Genomic DNA, 22,760 nt, shown 5'->3' with positions numbered 1-22,760 from the left:
TGTGCACGGGGTGCTGTAGACGGTTGGGCTGGAGTGGAGCCGAAGCTGTGGTGCCCTTCATCCCCTGGGCCGGCCTCCACGGTTCCCATGGGAAACCTCAGGCCCCAAGCACGTCTCCGGGCATAAAGAGAGCAAGGAAAGTTCTTCACCCGGGGCCCTAGACCCTCTCCGTTTGGCCGCAGGGCACCGGTTTATGGCCTGCCCCGCTTGCCTGCTTTGTGCGCTTGGGAGACTCGCCTCCTTCTTTCCTCCTCCTCTTTTCATCTCCTTCCACATTTCCAAGAACCACTTGCAGAGGGTGATTTCAGCAATAATGGAGTCATCAGTACTCATGAGTGGCTGGCTTTCGTTTCAGACAGAAAACCCGGGATGCGTGGGCCGAGGATCCCCAGCTGCCCCGGGGTGTGAGGCGAGACTTTGGCTCTAAGAACCTCGAGGCACTTCTGGTGCACCCGAGAGAGCCCCGGCCCTTCTCCTCCCTCAACAAAAAAGAGTTCCATTCCACCAGGGACAAAATACCAGGAAGCAGCATTGTTAAGTAGCTGTCGCCACAGGCCACCCACCCTCTGCCCTTCCTCACCTTTGTATCCCCAGGGACACTACAGCAAACAAAGAGTTGTGTCTGGAGAGAGCCCAGGGTGGGCGGCACAAGGAAGCCTAGAAACCTGGAATGGGGAGTCCAGGAACGGGAGGGCCGTTGCTTCTGCCTGCTGGAAGCCCCTTAGCTGGGGTAATGACGGGGAACTCCCTTCCATCCTTCTGCGTCGTCAGAAAGCAGGTCCTCTCACCTGCTCCGGCCTCCAACCTGAGGTCGGCACCTCCCCGCTCCAACCTGCTCCATCGGGAAACTCCCCGTCCACCCTGTGAAAAGCTGAGCTGCCGTCATTCGTTCAGAACCCCCGGCACTGCCAGCCGCCGTCTCCCTCCCGCCCGCTCTCTTTCTTTCTCTCTTTCTTTCCTCCTTCTCTCTCCCTTCCTTCCCTCTCTCTTTTCTTTCATTCCTATTCTTCTTTTGATAGATATTGAAGTTTTTTCTCTTCATTCATTCACTTCTTACCAATCTCCCTTTGACGGTTACTGAGGTTGCTTCCATTTTCTTTCTTTCTGTGTTTGTTTATTTATTCACTTATATGCCCGTGTGTTCGTTCACACGTGATCCCGTTACAAACAGCGCCGTCACGAATCCCTTGTCCCTGCGTCTTGGCGCATGTGTGCTCAGCGTACTGGACGCTGCTGGTCACTCTCTTTTGATACTTACTGCATCTCTAGCTTCTGTCTTGCTTCCCTTCAGCCCTACAAACCACTCTGTTCCTTGAGTACAGGAGGAACGCTCACCCCTCCCTGCTTCTGTCAAAGTCTCTTCTTCTGAAGCGACCACTCCCCACTTACTCTTCTTGGCCCTGATTCCCCAGGCCGGTCTTCCCCCACGACGTCCACTTATGGGGCACTTAGGACGTGCTTGGTGCGTGCTGGAGCAGACCTTGTGCCGTGCCATCCATATCAGGAGGGTGAGGCATGGACTGTGCTGCTGTCTTTTAAGATGATTTAAAAAAAAAGAGGAGTTCCTGTCGTGACTCAGCGGTTAATGAACCTGACTAGTATTCACAAGGACCCGGGTTCGATCCCTGGCCTTGCTCAGTGGATTAAGGATCCGGCGTTGCTGTGAGCTGTGGTGTGGGTTGCAGACATGGCTCAGATCCTGAATTGCTGTGGCTGTGGCTGTGGTGGAGGCCGGCAGCTACAGCTCTGATTAGACCCCTAGCCTGGGAACCTCCATATGCTGCAGGTGTGGCCCTAAAACGCAAAAAAATAAAATAAAAGCTGACACTCAGAAAGTTAAGGAACTTGTCCAGATCATTCGCCTTATTAAAGGAGGAGCGAGGATTCAATCCCAGCCTCTCCTGCCGTGTCAGCTGTGAATTAACGTCAGCACCGCTCACACTGCGTCTTCCGCTCTGCCGCTCGCAGGACCCCGCACACGCACGCACCGCAGCACCACCGGGCGGCGTGGTGGCCACTTCCTCACACGCTGTCGCCCTTCACTAAAATGGGCACTCCCCGAGGGCAGACCGTGTCTCCTCTTCCCGCATTTCCGGTGTCGAGTCCAGAGCCTGTCTTATCTGGGTTGCGATCGGGACTGGAATGGATGAACCGTGTTTGCTGAATGAGGGAGGAGCGGCAGCGCTCCCTGAACCAGGTCAAAAGCTGCTCGTCCGCACTCCGTAGCCTGCTGACTTGAAGTTTACTTCCTGCTAATTAGTGAAAATAGAGTATCCTACTCCCAGGGCTCTAATTAACTACATTACAAGAAGCTCTTTCGATTGGCAGGCAATAGAACACAATGATTAAAAACCAGGCTTGGAAGTGAGACGGCCTGTATTCTGATCCCAGCTCCGCCATGTCTTCCTTAGGCAGTTATTCAATTTTCATAATTCTCAGTTACCCAGCTGGTAAAATGGAGCTAATGACAGTTACTGAGAGCGAACTGGGTTGTCACGAGAATTAAATGAGGAAATTGACAGAAACACAGCATAGCGCCTGGCATACAGAAGGCACTCAGTCAATGTTAGCTGTGCTGTTGTGAGGACGAGTCGTAGCGCCTCTCAGTCTCTGCTCAGAGTGGAATAGATCAGGCATTCATTTTTCTTACCACGCTTCCAACCTTTGACTGAGATAATTTTTTTACCTTCTGTTTCCAAAAACAATATGCTTTCTGGCCCTTACTTGTAAAACAAACATCTGCTGAGTGCCTTCTGTTTACCAGACCCCTTTCTGATTGGTCTTTCACCTGCTGGGGAGAGTCTGCATTGGGGAGGCTAAGCGTTACCCAGGCCGGCAACCCCAGGGGAAGCTCTCCTGCTCTGTCCTGCTGAGAGCGTCCTGTTTGATCAAGTCAGTTACATCAGCTTTGACTGATTTGATCGGATAATTTAAACTTAACTTTGCTGTTAAATCAAACTTTACTGTTTGATTCTCTGAAAAATATACCTCTCTTTTTCTTGTCAGACTTCAGAGATTTGTTTTATTTTGTTTTTTGCCTTTTTAGGGCCACACCCATGGCATATGCAAGTTCCCAGGCTAGGTGTTGAATGGGAGCTGTAGCTGCTGGCCTACACCACAACCATAGCAGTGCCAGATCTGAGCCACGTTTGCAACCTACACTGTAACTCACAGCAGCACTGGACCCACTGAGCGGATCTGGGTATTGAACCCACAACCTCATGGGTACTAGCTGGGTTCTTACTCACTGAGCCATAGCAGAAACTCTAAGGATTTGTTTTAAAATGTCTTTTCATGAAAGTCTGAAGGTTTTGCACCATAGTGCGTGAAGAAATGGCTAAGCCGTTTTTAGAGTCTGATTCATAGAGGTGCCTTGCTATGTTTTTTGGGGAGAGACAGAATGCTAACAGCAGGTCCCCAAAGTGACTGCTGGTTCTGTGCATGGTTCTCACCCATGTCCAAGTATTTACTTCTTTAGCGGGATTGTTGTTGTTTTGTTTGGGCTTAAACAAGTCTTTCCAAGGACTCTATTTGGGAAAGACCCTGCCCCTGCAACCAAAACCAAAACAAATGAGAAAGAACCCCCACCCCGCCCCCCGCAAATGAACGACTCAGTACAGGGAAGCTTTTCAGACCTAATCAATAGATTATTCAATTCCAGACCATAAGTTCCCAGGGAACCATGCCTGCTATTTATTAAATTCCCTCAAAAGCAGGAAATTCCTTAGTTACACTGCTCAGCTCTGAAGCTTGGGATTGTCTTTCTTTGATGTAACATACAAGTCTCTTATTACAAATGAAAGGGTCCAGGAGTTCCTGTCGAGGCTCAAAGAACCTGACCAGTATGTATGAGTTTGTGGGTTTGATCCCTGGCTCTGCTCAGTGGGTTAGGGATCCGGTGTTGCTGTGAGCTGTGGCGGAGGCCGGCAGCTGCAGCCTGGGAACTTGCATGTGCCTCGGGGGCGGCCTTAAAAAGACAAAAAGAAAAAAGGGGTCCAGGTGGTATCTGTTCAGGAAAGCCAGCTTCAGGGATGCAGGAAGACATGACAAGGGAGAGAAAGCCTCGCTCCTCTCTGGCGGGTCCTGAAGTAGGTGTGGCTTCGCCTAGTGCAGCGCAGGGTCGCCTGCACCAGCAAGTCTGTGCTGTCAGGGGGCAGGATTCTGAACTGCCAGGTGCTCCTAGAGGCTCCCAGTGGCTGGGAGCTTATTCTTTCTCCTTGCTGCCCCCCAGCCCTGCCTTCTTCATCAGATGCTCTGTATCTGAACTGCCCAGGCCACCACACTAACGTCAAAGGAAATTGTGGGCCAAATGGCCCAAACTGTCACCTTGCACCCAAAGTGTGACCTTGGACGACCCCTTCCCTCTCTGAGCTTCAGTTGCCTCAGCCTGGAAGTAAGGCTTTTTTCACTGGAGTGTTTCTCGGCTCTGAGAACCTGGGCTTCCAGAACCCCTTCCCCACCCAAGCCGTGACCTAGTTGGGGAGGACAGTGAGAATGAAGCCGTTGTTTGGAATTCATGGGTGGGGTGGGTGGGGCACCTGCTAACAACCTTGACTGAGTTGGAGCAACCTGTTTGTCCGCGCCTCTGCTGAGGGCTGAACGAGGCACGTCCCTCCAGCGCATGGCTGTGGAGACCTTGGAATGCACTTAGCCGAGCACCCTGGGCTCATAAACCTGCCACTTCACCCTCTGAAATACCGACAAAGGTGAAAATTGCGCACGGCCGGAAGGCCAGGTGATCCGCAGAGCGAATCAGTATTTCAGCTCTGCTGCTCTGAGGAGCTCCTGTTGGGGGGCCACCTCTCTGGCATCTCAAAAGGCTTTCTAATTCAGTTTCTCCTGAGTGAGTTTCTTCCTGGGAGGAACTACGGGAGGGCCCACAGGGATTTCAAAGGCTTAGTGTTGGACTAATTCTGTGCCCTAATGATTTTGGAAGCCTGTGTATTGAGGGAGTCTGTGGCAGAGAGCCTGGGGCTGGGAGTCAGGAGTCTTGGGCTCCAGTGCTGGCTCTGCCACAGCCCGGCTGTGCAGTCTTGCCCGAGTTGCCCCATGTCTCTGGGCCTCTGTGTTCTCATCAGGCAGCCTCCCGCTGTGGTGCCAGCCTGCCGCAGCACACTGTGGCTCCAAGCCCCAAAGGCAGAAGTGAACAGGCTGGATCCACCCAGCTGTTTCTCCTGTATCCCCTTCTTCCCTCCCGCGTAGACGTCCCCTGGGGGAGGTTATACTCCCGCAAGCGCCTCCTTTTTGAAGGTCTTCGGGATGCACCCCGGGAAGCAGGCGAGAGGCGTGGATGTTTGGCGCTTGGAAGGGGCTTCAAGGAGATCGCCCAGCGCTTTCCAGAACACCTCCTACCCCGCCTTGTCTGGTGGGAGGGGCTTGGCCAGTTTAGGCGTCAGCATTTCATAAAAGTTAAGAGCCCTGGCGTCAGGCTCAGCTCTCTCTTTTCTCACATTCCTGCCTTGCCAATCATTACAGTTCATCATTCAGCAAATATTTATCACACGCCTGTTTTGTTCCAGGCACTGCACTAAAGCTGTGTTGCATATGTTATCATGTTTAATCCTCACAGCCCTAGGAGGCAGATACTAATTTTATCCATGCTTTGGATGAGGAGACTGAAACTCAGAGAGGTGATGTGACTTACCCAAGGTCACACAGCTAGCAAGTGGCATACATGGACGGGGCTTGAATCCAGGTCCAATAGCTCCGGAAGTGTGGCTCTCAGCCACGATGCTCTGCCATTTCCCGAACCTTATTTCGTTTAATCCTCATTTGCTTTGTTGCAAAACGTTCACTTCAGTGCTTCAGAGCAGCCTCATGAGTTTGCCAGTCCGCACCGTGGACTGACGAGCAGATCCACTTCTGCACGAGGATGGAGTAGACAGACTTGGGATGTTGCAGTGGGAAAAGCTCTGAGGCATGTACAGCTCCAGCAGCTCAACTTGTAGGCCTGCCTGGCCCCCGCCAGTCATTTGATCTGAGGCATTTCCACGCTCTGGGCTGTACCAGCCTTGCTTTCCTCCCAGGGGTATATTGTAAGAATCAACTGAGAGCATGGCTAGGAAAAGACTTTATAAATTAGAAAGTAACGAAAGCAGACTCATTATTGTAGTCCAGCTGCTCTGTTTTTGCCACTCACCAAACTGGACAGTGAATTGCACGTTGTCTTCAAGACACGTGAACTGCACCGCCCCGTGGTCCGAGCCCCGGAGCCCCATGAGGCAGGATGGGGAGCTTTACGCCTGGCACTCCCGCCTGACTCATTCAGAAATGCCGCGTTCCGGGCTGTGCAGCATTATGAAGGCTGCTGCTGTGACATGTGGTCAGCCCAGAAGGGCTGGAATATGGCATTCCTGAACAGATTCAGGCATGAGAAGAGGAAAGAAGAAGACACAACATTTGTAAGCAGGCAGTCTGGGGCTCGTGTTCTGTACACTTGTTTTGAAAGCCCGTGGAGGTACAGCTCTGCCCATCCCTGGAGCGTCCATCCGTTGGGAAGCAGGCCCTGGCACACGCCTGCCTCACCTGGGGCCCGGTGCTTGTGGACCCTGATTCCTGGAGGGTGCACAGGGGACTCACTTGCTGACTTAGCCACTCAGCCCGCCAAGGAATGAGAGAAGCTGAGAAACGAAGGTGTGTCTGCAGGCGATGGGAGCTGCCCCGCACCAGCGGCCGCGCTTTCTCCATGTGCAGATTTACCCTCTGCTCTCCTCCTCGTTGTGCTAAGGATGACACGGGGGCAGGATTTTATCCCTTTTAGCGACTTTGTTTGTGTGTAGTTTGGGGCCCAAGAGGGAGGGAGAGAAACAGACCCATGGGTCCAGGCTTGGATAAGAGCACTTCTTTAGTGAGACAGAGGACAGAGACGGCCAGAGAGAAAGTCACAAAGCTCCCAGGGCACGTCGACATCCATCCTGTCTAACAGTTCGCAGGTGATCATCTGTTGGAAAATCCGCTGCTTGGAGTGGTACCCGGGAAGGATCTCTGTCATGGAAATGAGGAAGGCAAGTGTCCGGAGGATGCTGAAAGCAAATGCCATCCAGGGAAAGGCCTGTAGGGCTGGTTGGAGACCTGGACTCCAGTCCCAGCCCTGCCTCTGGCCTCGCTGTGGACCTGGCCAAGTCTCTGGCCCCCTCTGGGATGGTGTTTTGTGGAAGAGGGTAAGACGCTGACCCCTAGGTTCCCTTCCGAGCCTGAGCAACCGTCCCAGTTTGCCGAGGACGATCCTGGTTTTACTACTGAATGTTTCCATCAGGAATCTCTGCTTCCAACCGAAAACGCGTCTTCCTGATGTTCTAGTAACTTTCCTTTGAGTCTCAAACCCTTTCCTCTGTGTTCCGGAAAGCTGTCCCTGGATTGGAAGAGCCCTGGGAGATGCTAAAGGGAGCAGAGGCGATACTCAAAGCGCGTAACTCCCTCTATGCCGGGGCATCAGCCCGTTAGAAAGGGCGGGACTGAAAGCCGGGGCTACTCCAGGCATGGGCAGCCCTGCACTGAGGGTGGGCCTCCGTCTCCAGGCCTGTGATAATTCTGCACCAGTAACGTCAGGGCCCCTAGAGCTGAAGGGTAACCCAGCTTCTCTTCTGATCCTTGTTCTCAGACCAAAGGCGGGGACTCCCCAGTTTCTGGTCTGATCAGCCTCAGCCCAGCCTCTTAGAGCTTTCAGAGCTGAGATTGCTCTGGGCCTTGCTGACTAAACCCAGAGTATAGTTTCTACCAGAGTGAGGGGCTGACAGTTTTCTGAGTCAGAGGAGCCTCTAAAGTATTTGGGGTTGAGGAAGATGAAAGTTTCAAGTAATGGTTGCCATGCACTTATGAAGGACAGAGAAACAAGGGCTCATGTGACCTCTGGCTCTCGTTCACCTCCATGCTTGCTTTTTTTTTTTTTTAGGGCCACACCCTAGGCATATGGAGGCTCCCAGGCTAGGGGTCTCATCAGAGCTGTAGCCGACGGCCTACACCACAGCCACAGCAACGCCAGATCTGAGCCGCATCTGCGATCTACACCACAGCTCACGGCAACGCTGGATCCTTAAGCCACTGAGCGAGGCCAGGGGTCGAACCTGCAACCTCATGGTTCCTAGTCGATTTGTTTCCGCTGGGCCACAATGGGAACTCCCACCTCCGTGCTTGTTGAGTCCATTTCATGTGACTTCCCGCCTGGCCTTGGTCCTCCCTGCGGTGTCCCTCAGCTGTTCATGCTGCAGTCACTGGCGCCGGGCCCTGTGCTACAGGTCGGTGAAGCTGAAGGTGGATCTGACCCTGGCTGTGATGCTGCCGGGTGGCAGGGCAGCCCCACGGGAGCAGCTATGCTGGATGTGACTTGTGTGCTCTAACACCTGGGGTGCCACAGCGAGTCATTCTGCCCTGGGGTGACATCTGGGCCCAGAAGGCGAGGAGGAGCTGAAAGTGGAGAGAGCAGGCATGCCAGGCGCGAAACATGGCACACACAAAGGCATGAACTCTCTTCCACCCTGTCCCCCTTTGTCACCCACTGTGGGTGGCGCTGTGGGAGGCAATGGGTCAGGAATTGCAGGGTCAGAGCCCAAGGCAAGCAGAGCCGGTGCTCGGGAGGCTCCTTCCTCTTTCCTCTGCAAATGGAGGCCCCCGACGGGCCTTCCCTCCCTCTCCTTCTCCTGCTTCAGAGGACCCGCATCCTCCTGGGTCGGAGGACCAGCTCTGGCCCTGCCTTCAGCCCCCAGGTCCCTCTCCACTCCGTCACCGGGCACCGTCGATCCCTTCCGGGCCCCGTGGGCTGTCCTCGCTGCTGTCCAGTTCCACAGCTACTGCCAAGGTTCAAACCCCAGCCGTCTCCCCCCCGGCTGGTTGCAAAACCTCCATGTTGGTCCCGAGCCCGAGGCCTCTTTGTTCCTCGCCGTCCTGTGTGTGTTGCCAGATGAATCTTCCCCACACGGTGTTTTGTTGACCTCATGCACCTGTTTTGAAATCTTTGTGAGCACATTTCCTCAGACCTCACCGTCTGCTGTGTGCAGACAAGGCCGTGTTCGAATTCGTGACCCAGTTGTCTCTGGCGCCTGCCTCTCTGCTGACATGGGCCGTGGTCTCTTCCAAACTGTACCCCGAGCAGTTCTGGGAAGCCCCGGGTATCCTCGGACCATCTGGACGCGTCTGTGACCAGGCCGGACATACCCCGGGAAAAAGTGTGTGGAGGTTTTACATAGCAATGTGACAGGCTGTGACCTTTAGCACACGTGACTTTTTAATGTTGCAAAGCAAACAAACAAGACGCTGCCCCAACAAAAAGCCGCTGGTCCTTCACCACAGAGGCTTTGCGAGCCGCAGCCCTGGGTCTCATATGCAAATACCCCTCTGTGTGTTTCCTCATCTGCTCCCTGTTACCCACTGGCAGCCTTGGAGTTGCTTTTTCAGAAAATCAGTCCTTCCTGCTCCACTTCTTGGAGCACAGCTACCCAGTGTCTTCATACAAGAAACAGCTTGCTTAGAGAGTGAGAGAGAGAAAATTCAGAGCATCTGCCCTTTTAACATTAAATTTGAAAGAGAAAGACAAACACCGTATGATATGACTTATATCTGGAATCTAATATACGGCACAAACGAACCTCTCCACAGAGAAGAAACAAACCTGTGGACGTGGAGAACAGACGTGTGGCTGCCCAGGGGTGGGGGAGGGGGTGGGATGGACTGGGGGTTTGGGGTTAATAGATGCAGACTACTGCCTTTGTTACGGATAAGCAATGAGATCCTGCTGTGTAGCACGGGAACTGTGTCTAATCATTTGTGATGGAACACGATGGAGGATAATTTGAAAAAATTAATGCATATAAATGTATAACTGGGCCACTTTGTTCTACAGCAGAAATTGACCGAACATTGTAAATCAACTATAAAAAAAGACAAAAAACATTAAGTTTGAGATTTCCATTTCAAATTACTATTTGCATTCTTTCTCTAAAGTATTTTTCCCCCTGTTTAGCATGATGACTTTAAAAAAACACACTTTATTTATTTATTTTTGTCTTTTGTCCTTTTAGGGCCGCACACGCTGTATATGGAGGTTCTCAGGCTAGGGGTCGAATTGGAGCTGTAGCTGATGGCCTGTACCACAGCCACAGCAACGCCAGATCCAAGCCACGTCTGCAACCTACACCACAGCTCATGGCAACGCCGCATCCTTAACCCACTGAGCAAGGCCAGGGATCGAACCCGAAACCTCATGGTTCCTAGTTGGATTGGTTTCTGCTGCACCACCACGGGAACTCCATAAAAAAATACACTTTAAAATCAACTTTATTGGGAGTTCCCATCATGGTTCAGTGGTTAATGAATCTGACTAGGAACCATGAGGTTGGGAGTTTGATCCCTGGCCTTGCTCAGTGGGTTCAGGATCCAGCATTGCCATGAGCTGTGGTGTAGGTTGCAGACACGGCTCAAATTTGGCGTTGCTGTGGCTCTGGCATAGGCCGGTGGCTACAGCTCAGATTCGACCCCTAACCTGGGAACCTCCATATGTCTCCAGTGTGGCCTCAGAGAAGACAAAAAAAAAAAAAAAAGATATAAAATCAACTTTATTGAAATATAAGTTCCATACCATAAAGTATACTTATTTTCAGGTACAGTTTAATGACTTTTGATCAATGAAAATACTTATTAGCTCACCACCCTAGTTAAGGTAGAAGGCAGCTTCGCCACCCAGGAAAGTTCCCGTGTGTTCCTTTGCAGCCAGTCCCTACTTCCACCTGCAGTGAGAGGCCGTATGGATCTGCTTTGTGTTACTTCTTCTGAAGATTGCTTTGGCTTCTTCTAGAATATCGCATAAAGGGGCTCACTGAGAAGGGGCTCTCTGAGGTCTGGCTGCTTTTTCCCCCACAGGATGATTCTGAGATTCATCCATGATGTTGTCTGCACTGTTGCTCCATCCTCTTACTGGCCAGGAAGCATTCCTTCTGCCACAGTTTGTTTATCCATTCCCTCGTAAGTGGCTCTCTGGGATGTTTCTAGGTTTTGGCTCCTTCCGTACGTTCTCTGCACATTCATGTGCAGGTCTTTGTTTGAACCATTGTTCTCAGTTTCCTTGGGCTAATACCTGGGGGTGGGATGGCTCCGTCATATAGAGAAGAATATGTTTAACTGTGTGAACAGCCAACATTAATCCACAGGCCATGTCGCTTTTGATGCGAACCACGTGCTTTCTAACGAGACCCTCCTCCCCCAGCTCTAGCTGCTCTGGAAGCTATCAGTTGTGCCCTGCCCCAGGGACGCACCAAATCCGATTTCATGTGGCATTTGTTATTGTAGTAGCATGACACTAGCTGTTACGGTCACTTTGAGTTGTGTTGCAAAATACTAACCTGCAGTAAGAAAAAATATGTTGAAAAGTACTGATGTTTGTGAAAGATTTGTCTTAAGAAATAGATGCATCGAATCAATGCATATGCAGAACATATGTGGGGTTCAAGGTTCCCTTCATAAGACATGTTTTCGGAGTTCCTGTGTGGCTCAGTAGGTTAAGGATCTGATGTTGTCACTGCAGTGGCTCAGGTTGCTGCTGTGGCACAGGTTTGATCCTCGGCCTGGGAACTTCCACATGCTGTGCGTGCGGCCAAAAAAACAAAACAAACAAAAAACAGCATGGCACACATTTTCCTTCAAGTAGACTTAGCCTATCCATTGCTACAGCTTAGAGTAAGTAGCTGTGATCGTTAGCATCCAGCCTGAGTTGTGTATCGCAGAGACTCACAAAAACAGCAGCTAAATTAAACAAGGGAGAAGTCGGTTTGTCAGTCACGTAGACCACTCTGTGGAGCAGCTGGTGGCTGTTCGGAACCTCCCCAGTCACTTGGGACCCAAAGTTCTTCCAGCTCACCATCCCTAGGGGTGGCCCCCCAAGATGGAAGCCCAACTATGGAAGGGAAAGAAGGACACACTCGCTCCTCTGGGCACACATTCCAGAGCTTGGCTTGCTCCTTCCGCTTACATCCCAGGGGCCCGGTCTTCGTCACATGGCCACGTCTCGCTACAAGGAATCCTAGGGAGCTCCCGTCGTGGCGCAGCGGAAATGAACCCGACTAGGAAACTTGAGGTTGCGGGTTCGATCCCTGGCCTCGCTCAGTGGCTTAAGGATCCAGTTGCTGTGAGCTGTGGTGTCGGTCACAGATGTGGCTCGGATCTGGCATTGCTGTGGCTGTGGCGTAGGCCGGCCACAGCAGCTCCGATTGGACTCCTAGCCTGGGAACCTCCATATGCCGCAGGTGTGGCTCTAAAAAGACAAAAAGACAAAAAAAAAAAAAAAAAAAAAAGAAGGAATCCTGGGAAGCATAGTAATGCTCTTACCTTCAATTGGTGGGCTGCGTTACTGAGGGAGACGGGAAAAGCGAATATTGAGGAACAAGAAGCAATTTCTGCCGTAGTGGCCACTATTGAAATGTTAATAGCTACTCTCCCACTGTTGTAATTTCTTGGGCTCTGCAGCACTTTGGTGGGAATGGCAGCGTGGACATGCCAGTTAGGAGTGCTTTGAGCCTGGGAACAGTGCCACCGCTGGTGTTGGCAGACTAGTCTCATCGTCTTCCCTTGGTATTCAGGCGCCCCAGCCTACTTTTCCAGACTTGCCACTCTTTCTGTAGGAGGTCCTGTTCTAGCCAAGGACGCCTTAAACACACCTTACCCTTCTTCCCTCCCTGTCATCGTCCGAGTTGCTCCCTTCCCTGAGAACCTTCCTCGAATGACCTGGGCTTACTCCCACTGCAGCATTCTTGCTGCATCCGCCAGACAGCGTTGCATACTGTCCTGCTTGGCTGTGTTCCTGAGAAAGATGGGAAGAGCAAATACTGGGGGACAGGACCTCATTTCTGTCATTCAGGTCTCATTTCAGGTGTCAGTGCTGAGAAAGTCCTTCTCAGACCCAGTCTTCTCATTCTGCCTCTCCCCACCCCATCTGGCCCACCAGCTGTCCTTTCTTCCCAGCCTCTTTCTATCTGAGTGACATTGGTCCTTTGTGTGTTTATAGCTTTTCTGTGTATTCCACCCTGGACCCTCAAAGACTTGTCAGCTCTCCGTGAGCTGCCTTCGAGGCTCAGAAGCCCACTGCTTCATTTGACAAGTGACCGGACACCTTCTTCCCTGAGTCTGCTTATGCTCGGGGGCCCAGCCCACCTCGTCCGCGGGCCCTGTGAAGTGTGTTTCCCTCCTTTCTGCCACCTGCATCATCCTGACTTGTCGTCTTTCAGGTTGAAACCTAAATGCCACTGCCTTGGAAAGGCCATCCCTGCTGACCGCAGCTCAAGCGGGCGTCCCCACTCCCTTGTCACAGGGCCCTGCTCATTTCCTGAGGGCTCTCCTCCTGACCGAATGCTACCTTTACTGACCCGTGTACCGAGTTTGGTCTCTCCCCCAGAAGGTAAGCTCTGGGAGTGGAAGGTCCTGTCTGTCTTGGTCCCCTGCATACCCCTTGGCCCAGGAGACTGCTGTCTCCTAGGTGCCCCAGAGACTGACGGATTGACGATGAATGGCTCACCTGTTCTGTCCTCACCACTTCCCCGGAGAATAACGGTTCTCTCTGATTATTTTAAACTGATCTTAAGTCTTGCACAATTCTGCATCTAGGCAAATATGATCCCACCGTTTTGTAAGGTCCCTGCAAACAGGGACCAGTTCCCTCTTTCCTCTTCGCCCGGCATCCTGGGTTCCTTTAGACCAGGTTTCTATCTAGTTCGGGAATGTTAATAAGCATTAAAAGGAAACTGGATTCTGAGGCCAAAAGGTTTGGTTAGGATTAGGATAAACTTAAAAAGCTTTTTTTTTTTTTTTTTTTTTTTTTAATAGAAGAATTTATAAGGATTTTATTTTATTTTATTTAGGGCCACACCCGCGGCATATGGAGGTTCCCAGGCTAGGAGTCAAATTGGATCTATAGCTGCCAGCCTACGCCAGAGCCACAGCAACGCGGGATCCGAGCCACGTCTGTGACCTACACCACAGCTCACAGCAACGCTGGATCCTTAACCCGCTGAGCGAGGCCGGGGATCAAACTCACAGCCTCATGGTTCCTAGTCGGATTGGTTTCCTCTGAGCCACGACAGGAACTCCAAGAACTTTATAAGGATTTTAACCTGCTGTGGCAGACTCTAAACCTCCTAGAGGGGAGATAAAGCAGTCGGCATTGTCCGACTGTATTTGCACATAGACCCTCTGGTTCTTTATTCAAAGACTCATTGATGCACCCTGGGTGTTTAGTAGTACACACTTCCTTTTTCTCTAGTTCTTTTTTCTTCTCTCCTGTCTCCTTACTTCCTCCCTACATTTTCTCCCGTCAGGCTCCTTTCTTGTTAAAACTCCCTCGTAAGCAGGCTCGACACTGAACCCTGACCTGCGATGTGCAGAGCACAGGTGCCCTTGCTCAGCCCCACTGACGCCCACACGTCTCTGGGTCTTATTTTCCATTCAAAGGGTTTAGAACATGGGGCAAAAGAGGTGCTTTCCTTATGTGTCAGGGGGATGCCACTGAGATCTCAGACCATTTTTGGGGTCCATTTCCTGTTTGGAAGAGGGAAGTGACGACCGATGAGGAGCTGTGAGCAGCATGTGGTCTGCAGGCAACCTCAGGGCAGAGCGGCAGGGAGCCTCCCTCGGCACTGGCCTCGCGACCCTTTAATAGAAGTCAGTGTCTGACACGCCTTGTGAGATACGAGGGTCTGATCTACTGCAGAGAAGTGTTTTCTACGTGAAACACTGTGCCGGCGGTAGAAAAATAAGAAGAGCAGTAACAATAACAACAACGACAAACCACAACACAAAGAAACAAATAACAGGTGGTCCGCATCCACCAGGGAAAGCGCCAGCCGACTTTGTGAAGATTTATCTCGCGCAGCAGAGTTCCCGGATCGCAGAGTCAGGAGCTTCGAGAGAATGTCGCCTGCTTGGCAGAAGTGAGGTCGCGCCGAAGACGTGTCTGCCCAAGGCCGCGTGAGCGAGGCTGCGACTGAGCAGGGATCAGCGTTCGGAATGCCTGATTCTTAGGCTGGTGCCCTTTTTGGTTTCCCCAGTGTTTCAGTAAAGGCTATTTTTAGTACATTGTGCTTATTAAGTTTTATGTTCTCTGTCGCTGTCTTGCAAGCTTGGGAGCCCAATGTTTTTATAAGCAACCCAAATTAAATAGCTGATTCTATGTACCCCTTAATTGATTCCACAGGACTGTTTGGGGGCTCAACTCAACGAAGACAAAGCCTGCAGAATAACTAACGCAAGGTGAAGAAGGACGCGCGCCTCCTGTCACCGTCCTTTGAGCTTTGCTCGGAAAGAAGACAGGACCACCTCCCAGCTCGTCACAGAATCTGAGCACGTCAGAGCCAGAGGCAGCTGAGAACACCTCCGTTCCATGTGCGGACCCCGCAATGACAACACTAGGTTAGCGGAGAGGCGCTAGGTCCTGCACATGCTTATCACAGCGCCTGTCGTGGTCTCGCTGCGGTCACGGGAGTCATTTTCCTTGTCACCATCAGCATCAACTTCCTCATCCTTGTCAAGGGCTCCTTCTGCTCTGGTGATCTATGCTCACTCTATGCTTTGTGGCACTCGCAGCCGGTCCTCAGTGGGAGACGGAGTGTTTCCTAATTTAACTCCTAGCAGAAGGATGGGGCGTCTTCCTAGTTGAGTCTCCTGGCCTCTTCCAGCCTGGTTGCCAGAAGTAAACCAACTTCAGCTTGAATGCCTGGGAAATGAACACCACACCCTCAGCCAGACCCTGCTCCTGGAGAAGAGGGAAGGAAAATAGTATACTCTGGCTCAGCTAAGCTTCTCAAGAACATATCAACCTGACACTGCTAAGGCTTCCAGGTCAGCTTCTGAATCCAGTGGGGTCCTCCGTAGGAGGCAGTAGACAGACACCACGCTTCAGTTTCATTTTCATTCCTTCACAGGATGACCTTGGCCAAGTCATTTTGCATCATCATGGGGAGGCGCCGACCTCTCTCTCTGCTGAGAATTTCCTGGGCGGTGCAGAGTGGTGCCCTGTGCCAGCAGGCAGTGGGGGATGGGAAAGCCGGCTAGCAGTGTGCATGATACAGGTGTTAGATGTAAGGTGAGCTTTGTCTGGTGTTACCTCGAGGGACTGCGGTCTCCAGAGGGATATCAGGGCATGCAGTGGGTACCCTGGGACATGGAGAACAATGCTGCAGGACCTGTGCCCTGGGGCTGCTGGAGAAGCATGCAGAGCCACTGCCATCTGCTCTAGTGCTGGTTTTGCTACCTGCCTTGGAAGTCCATCTTTCACCGTCTGCCTTCTCTCAGTCGCCGACTTCAAGTAAACCATTCGGTGAGGTCCTGCCATCAGCAGACAAGGCGCGCTGGTTTGCTCTGCTTCTCACTCTAAACACTGTTTAGGACCTTGGGCATCGTGCCATGATGGGAGCGGTGGGGGCAGGGGTGGTGAAGAAATGTACTGTTTAGAAGAGCCATTTCCCCTTGGTACTGAGAGGCATTCAGCATCCTTGAGAAACGCAGGATCCCGTGTGCGTCGTGCTTCATTTGCCTCTGCCTGGGAGGGCAGCACAGGGTCTAACTAGGTGGTAAAGCAACATGTCACGTGTCTCTGAGTAGAGATGATACTGTGGTGCAGCCCTCCTGATAAAAGACAGAGTCTGTGTTGAATCCAGAGCCACCCTTCAACTCCCCGCTTCTTATTCAGGAGTCCTGCACAGCTTCGGGCTGAATCCCGGCTCTGCCACTCCCTCTGTGATCTTGGGCACCTTTTTATTTGGTTTTATTTATTTATTTATTTTATATTTTATTTTTTGTTCCTGTTATTATTTCTAATCGTTCTTTTCCCAGTACAGTTTTTTTCTGCTGTACACCATGGTGACCCAGTTACACACACATGTACACATTCTATTTTCGCACGTTATCAAGCTCCATCATAAGTGACGAGACATAGTTCCCAGGGCTAATTTCCTCATTTGTAAATCAGGGATCACAGTGCCTACCTCAGGGTGGTTACGAGTGTTAAATGAGATACTGCGTAAAAATGTTTAACCCGGTGCCTGGCACAGAGCAGGCGCTCGCTACGTGTTAACTCGCACTGCTGCCACTCCTAGTGATGGGGGGAAAAAAGAGGAGAAATGGCGAGGTGGGAGTTGAGCTCAAGCAAGTAACCCAGCCAGAGATGTGTCATTAAACTGTAAAATAGGTACCCGCTACTTGGCTGGCAGATCGCACGGCCTTCCTTGCTCAAGTGCCGAAACAGGGAGCCCATGGCCCCTAACAGTCTCCCTATTTTTTTGATCGTGCCCTCTATGAGTAAAATAATTTTATGGACTCTTCCATAATATATGCATATTTACTTTTTATAAATTGGGTGGACCAGTGTACCATCAAGCACACTATAAAACATATAAAAAATTTAAAAACTGAGATAGAAATAAATATCACGAGAAGCGTACTATTTCCTCCCATTTTGAGACTTCTGTGCTGGTCTCTGCGTGGGACTAGGGACTTGAAAGACCATTCTATCAAGCTGCCTCTTGCAAGGATCAAGTTAAATAGCCTTCTTCATAAAGCAGTGATAGGATTTTAGTTATGCTTATCATTATAGTTGTTTAAGTCGTATGTGCACATAAGAAGTAATAATGATAAAAAAAAAAGTCTCCTGAAAGTTGTGGTTCAGTGATAGCAATAGAACTATACTTCGAAGGGTCTAGTCATCAAAACCTCACCGAGAAATGCCATACCACATACCGAATGCTGTTGCCAAAACTGGGGATGGAGATGAATAAACACAGTCCTGGCCACGCAGCATCTGGACTTTAACAGACGACATCCAGTGAAGAAACGCAGCACTGTGTCAAGCATACAGCAGGAGAAAGTACAGTGTCAGAACAAGAGGAAGGATTAGGGGCTGTCAGGGAAGGCTTCTGGAAGGAGCGATCCCTGTACACTTTTGAAAGGTGTTTCACAGACAGAGAAGGCGGGTGTTTGGGCTAAAGACAGGTGTGAAATAGCCTCTGTATGGAGCATCCTCCATGTCGTCTGGAGTGCTTGACGTGGCTGATGTGACTGGGTTGTGGAGGGGGCGGGAGGAGGCCAGAGACAGTCCTGGATAGGTGACCGAGGGCCGTGTCATGGGGACCTGTGCCCATTGCTGAAGTTCAGGTTGAACCCAAGGCTGGGGGAATCCATTCAAGGCTCTAGGAAGGGGGGTGGCGTGGTTGGGTTTGTGTGTTAGGAGGATGCTCCTGAAGGTCCTGTGGCATGAATCTGGGCAGCTTCTGGGACTCTGGGAGGAGAAGGGGGGGGGGGGGACTGAACTGACTCTGCAGGAGGGAGCGTGGGCCTGGTGAAGACCTGAAGAAACTGGAACTGAGGAAACCAGGCGTGGGGTCTCTGTGGCCCTCTCAGGTTCTTCTGTCTACAGATTAAAGGAATTGCCTCATCCTTGAGATACAGTGACTTGAGCAGAAAGCTTCAAAGCCTCAGGTCTAGAGACCCCAATGCATTAGACTTTACTAGACATGAAACCAATTATTTCACCTGCTTTTCAGATGTCCAGTCTCTTTCCAGCGTTCTTGGAAATATATCCCATTGCTTATGATTCCTTGTGCCTACACTTTTATTTTCTGAACATTTCCCCCTCATCTGTGGTTGTTTAATGATCATCACAATCCAATTTCACAGGATTTCCATCCCACGGCCCAAGCACATCCCCCCACACCCCAAACTGTCTCCTCCGGAGATGGTAAGTTTTTCAGTGTCTGTGAGTCAGCATCTGTTCTGCCAAGAAGTTCAGTCTGTCCTTTTTTCACATTCCACATGTCAGAGAAAGCATTTGATGTTGTGTCTCATTGTATGGCTGACTTCACTTAGCATGATAATTTCTAGGTCCATCCATGTTGCTGAAAATGCTGGTATTTCGTTCCTTTTAATGGCTATTTTCTGAACTTTTAAGAGGAGTATAGCAAATAGAAAAGCACACAAATCGTTAAATGAATTTTCACAAAGTGAACACACTTTGTAACCAGCACCGAAATTAAGAAGTAAAAATATCCAGCATCCCAGAAGCCCCTTTGCTCCTTCCTGTCACTGCACCCAAAGCTTAATCGATGTCCTGACTAATAGCAGCATGAATTTCTTCTTCCTGGTTTTGAAGCTCTTCATCCTAAATAGCCTCCTAATCTGTCTATTTATCACTCCTGTCACCTTTCCGGTCCAAAGGAACATTAACTCATCCTTTTGATTCCTGCAATACTTTTCTTACATCCTGTTTCTTTTCTCTAAATTCCAATAAGTAACAACAATAACTAATGCTTATCGAGAGTTAAACCCAGCACTGTGCAAAGCACTTTATTTTCACTTTCTCATTCAGTTCTCAAGAGTTCTCACCACCAAATAGAAGAGAAAACTAATTAGAAGCAAAATTCTCAATACTCAAGAGTTCTTCAGTGGCTTCCCATTGCCCATTCCCAATAATATCATTATGTAACAAAGGCCTCCAGACGTCACTGTTTTGAAAGCAATGGCTTTTTTCATCTGTTTACATCATAAAGTTACAATTTGGGCAATTTGGACTCAGCAAGAGAGGCCCATCTCTTTTCCTTGGGGCATGACCTGAAATGGTTTCATTAAGGGATGGAGCGTCCATTTCCAAGAAGGCTCACTCATACCCCAGGCAAGGTAGTGCCGGCTGTTGTCTGTATGCTCAGCCGGGGCCCAGAGTCAGGGCCCGCAGTTCCTGTCCCTGGGGCCTCTCTGTGTGGGCCTTTGTACAGGTTGCCTGGGCTTCCTTACAACATGGTGGTTGGGTTCCAGACGTGTCCCAAAGGACAGGAAGTAGCAGCCACCGTTTCTTAAGACCTGAGCCCAGAATCTGGCACAGCATCGCAGAGCCCAGATAAAGGTGAGTGCCTAGAAGCTCCTCTCACTGGGAAGAGTATCCAAGAGTTTGGGGGTCAAGTTTTTACCTGCCGCATCCTAACGATAAAAATTCAGAAACTAAGCTAAGGGCTTCCCGTGGTTTGGTACCTGCTAACCAGTCTGTTGTTTCATTTTGTGGTGACATCCCCCGTGAACGGTGGCCTTTCCATTCCTCCAATACGCCAAGTCCTCACGCACCTTAGGGCTACTGCATCCACCATGGGCCTCCCCGCAGTGCCTTCCTGGTCTGTATCCAGTCTCCTGGCTTTAGCCCTCAGCATAAAACGCCTCTTCCAGTACTGTTCCAGGTCAGGCCCCTTTGTTTTAAACTCTCTCTGGCTCACAGTAGGTATGTCATAAGTATATTTTGAAAAAAAAAAAAAAAGGTCGAATGAATGAAAAAATTCATTGCACCTTCAGTCTGAAGCTGTTTTCCCATCCCCCTGTCTGGTCTTGGTGTACCTCAGCCCCACCCAATGTCCTGTTTCTGGGTGGATGGATGGACCTGATCTCTCAGTTTTTCTTGAAATTCCATCTCTTCCAGGAAGGTGACAGTTTCCCACCCAGTATGAACACACAGCATTCAGGACTCACTGGCTCCACTGCTTGTGTGAATGGAAAGTCTGGATTCTTGTTTTCATGGAACCTCTGTCTGTGGGTCCCAGTGTTCCCATTAGCATTGTCACCGTTGATTTTGAAGCTCCTGGAAGGCAGGCACACTGTCTCTCTGACTCACTCTTCTGTATATTCTTAGGAAACAGGAAACAGACGGCCTGCGGGCCAGCAGAGTGAAGTTGAATTTTAGGAGGCCGAGGGTGCGGGATGAGCAGAGACGGTGTCCGCTGGGTGTTCTCCTGCCTCTGGGGAGGACGCGCTTCTCATCCGGCCACCGCCTAGGATCGATTTCTGGTCAGGGAAGAGACGGCGCTTGTAGTCGAAAACAGCTGGACAGCCATCCAGCGTTCTGGTTTGCCACTTCCTGGGAATTGTCTCCTTACCTGTAAAGCAAGGGAACTTACACAAGGAGGTAACAGGGGCTGCTCCCCCTACAGTGATGATGATTCTGCTATCATTTAGTTCGACAACTAAGCAAGGGGTTAGTGAGACCCTCTTACTGGATGATGCGGTGTGGTGGAGTGGCTACAATCTTGACTTTGAAGTAAGATAATGCGTGAGCTTAAATACTGGTTTCATCATTATGAGCTGTGGGACCTCAGACAGGTGAACTATATTTATTTTTCTCTTTTTACAGCCTTACCTGCAGCACATGGAGGTTCCCAGGCTAGGGGTTCAATCAGACCTGCACCTGCCGGCCTACACCACAGTCACAGCAGCGCCAGATCTGAGCAGAACCTGGGAACTATGCTCAGCTTGCAGCAACGCCAGCTCCTTAACCCACTGAGCAAGGCCAGGGATCAAACTCGCATCCTCATGGAGACTATGTCGGGCTTTTCACCCACTGAGCTACAACAGGAACTTCCCTTTCCGATCTTTCGTGTTCTTATCTCTTATCGTGATTGCTATTGTGATGTGATTATCATGATAGTTCAATAAGATATAGTATATAAAAAAGTTTATCACAGTGCCTAGTATGTAGTATATGCTCAATAAATAAAAGCTGTTTTGTTTATTTGTTTGTTTGTTTTAGGGCCACACCTGCAGCATATGGAAGTTCTCAGGGTAGGGGTTGAATTGGAGCTGCAGCCGCTGGCCTCTACATCACAGCCACAGCAACGCCAGATCTGAGCCACCTCTGTGACCTACACCACAGCTCATGGCAATGCCGGATCCTTAACCCACCGAGTGAGGCCAGGGATCAAACCTACATACTCTTGGATACTAGCCAGGTTCCTAACCGGCTGAGCCACAATGGGAACTCCCAATAAAAGCTATTTTTTAATTATTACAAATAATTACTCTTTTTAAGGGACTAACATGTAGATCACTCTGATTTGCAAGAGAAACATGTAGAGGAATACAGCGAGGTATTTAAAAAAGAGAGGCTGAGATCACACGTGGCGGTTCTTAAATGCACAGATAAGGCTTTGGATTTTAGTCCTTTGGCGATGACAAGTCACTGAAGAAGACTGGGGTTTCAAAAGGATAATGTCCATGTAGAGTATAAGAGAGATTGAAGAGAAGACACGCTGGAAGTGGAGAGACTTTTCATTCATTCATTCACTCTTTTATCACGCATTCTTTCAATAGTCTAACATCATTGAGCCCCTAGCTGTGAGGCATTAGTTGCTGAGGATGCAGAGTTAGATAGTTACTTAAGTACTACATAAAGTGTGGAGTTCCCACTGTGGTGCGGTGGGATTGGCGACAGCTTCAGTCCCCAGCTTTGGCATAGGTGGCAACTGGAAATTGAATCTGATCCCTGGCCTGGGAACTCCATATGCCAAGGGGCGGCCAGGAAAAGACAAAAAAAAAAAAAAAAAAGAAAATTAAAAAAACAGTAATAATACGTAAAGTGTACTATGTGCTAGAACGGAGAAGAACCTGCGAGCCCCCAGCATTCAGAAGGAAGTGATATTTAAACAGAGGTGCAAGGTCTCAGAGAGGGAGAGCACACCGGGCACAAGCAGTGTCAAGTGCAAAGGCTGCTCAGGCTGGGGAGCAGGGCAAGGGGACGTGAAAGGCCCTGAGTCTTTAAACGAAAGTGAGGAGAGTCAGAACTGGGGTGACGGCCCCAGGGACAGAGAAGAGGGTAAAGGAGTGTGTCGCTGTGGACATAAAACTCAGGATTTGATGACGCACTGGGCATGTGGGATAGAGAGGAGAAGTCAAGGCTGACTCTGATGTGACAGCCCCTCCTGTGCTGGCAAACCCTGCCTTTCATTTGCCTTTAGCTTTTCAAGCTGAATGTGGCTGTGTCA

General features: G+C 50.3%; 1 protein-coding gene across 1 annotated transcript in view; it reads left to right on the top strand.

Annotated features, from left to right (window-relative positions):
* LOC106509601 (uncharacterized) overlaps positions 1 to 17,411 on the top strand; it is a 92,889-nt gene extending 75,478 nt beyond the window's left edge. The window contains exon 6 of the mRNA XM_085015024.1: positions 15,170 to 17,411. The gene's annotated coding sequence lies outside the window, so the exon portion shown is untranslated. The remainder of the gene's footprint in view (positions 1 to 15,169) is intronic.
* The last annotated feature ends 5,349 nt before the right edge of the window (positions 17,412 to 22,760 follow it).

Source organism: Sus scrofa, chromosome 2 (assembly GCF_054392235.1).
Source record: "Sus scrofa isolate SSC_HxYL_T2T_F1_AM1 chromosome 2, Sscrofa_HxYL_maternal_Yorkshire_Landrace_v2.0, whole genome shotgun sequence".
NCBI lineage: Eukaryota > Metazoa > Chordata > Mammalia > Artiodactyla > Suidae > Sus > Sus scrofa.
The sequence above is the reverse complement of the archived record's forward strand: the minus strand, read 5'-3'. Positions and strand labels throughout refer to the sequence as shown.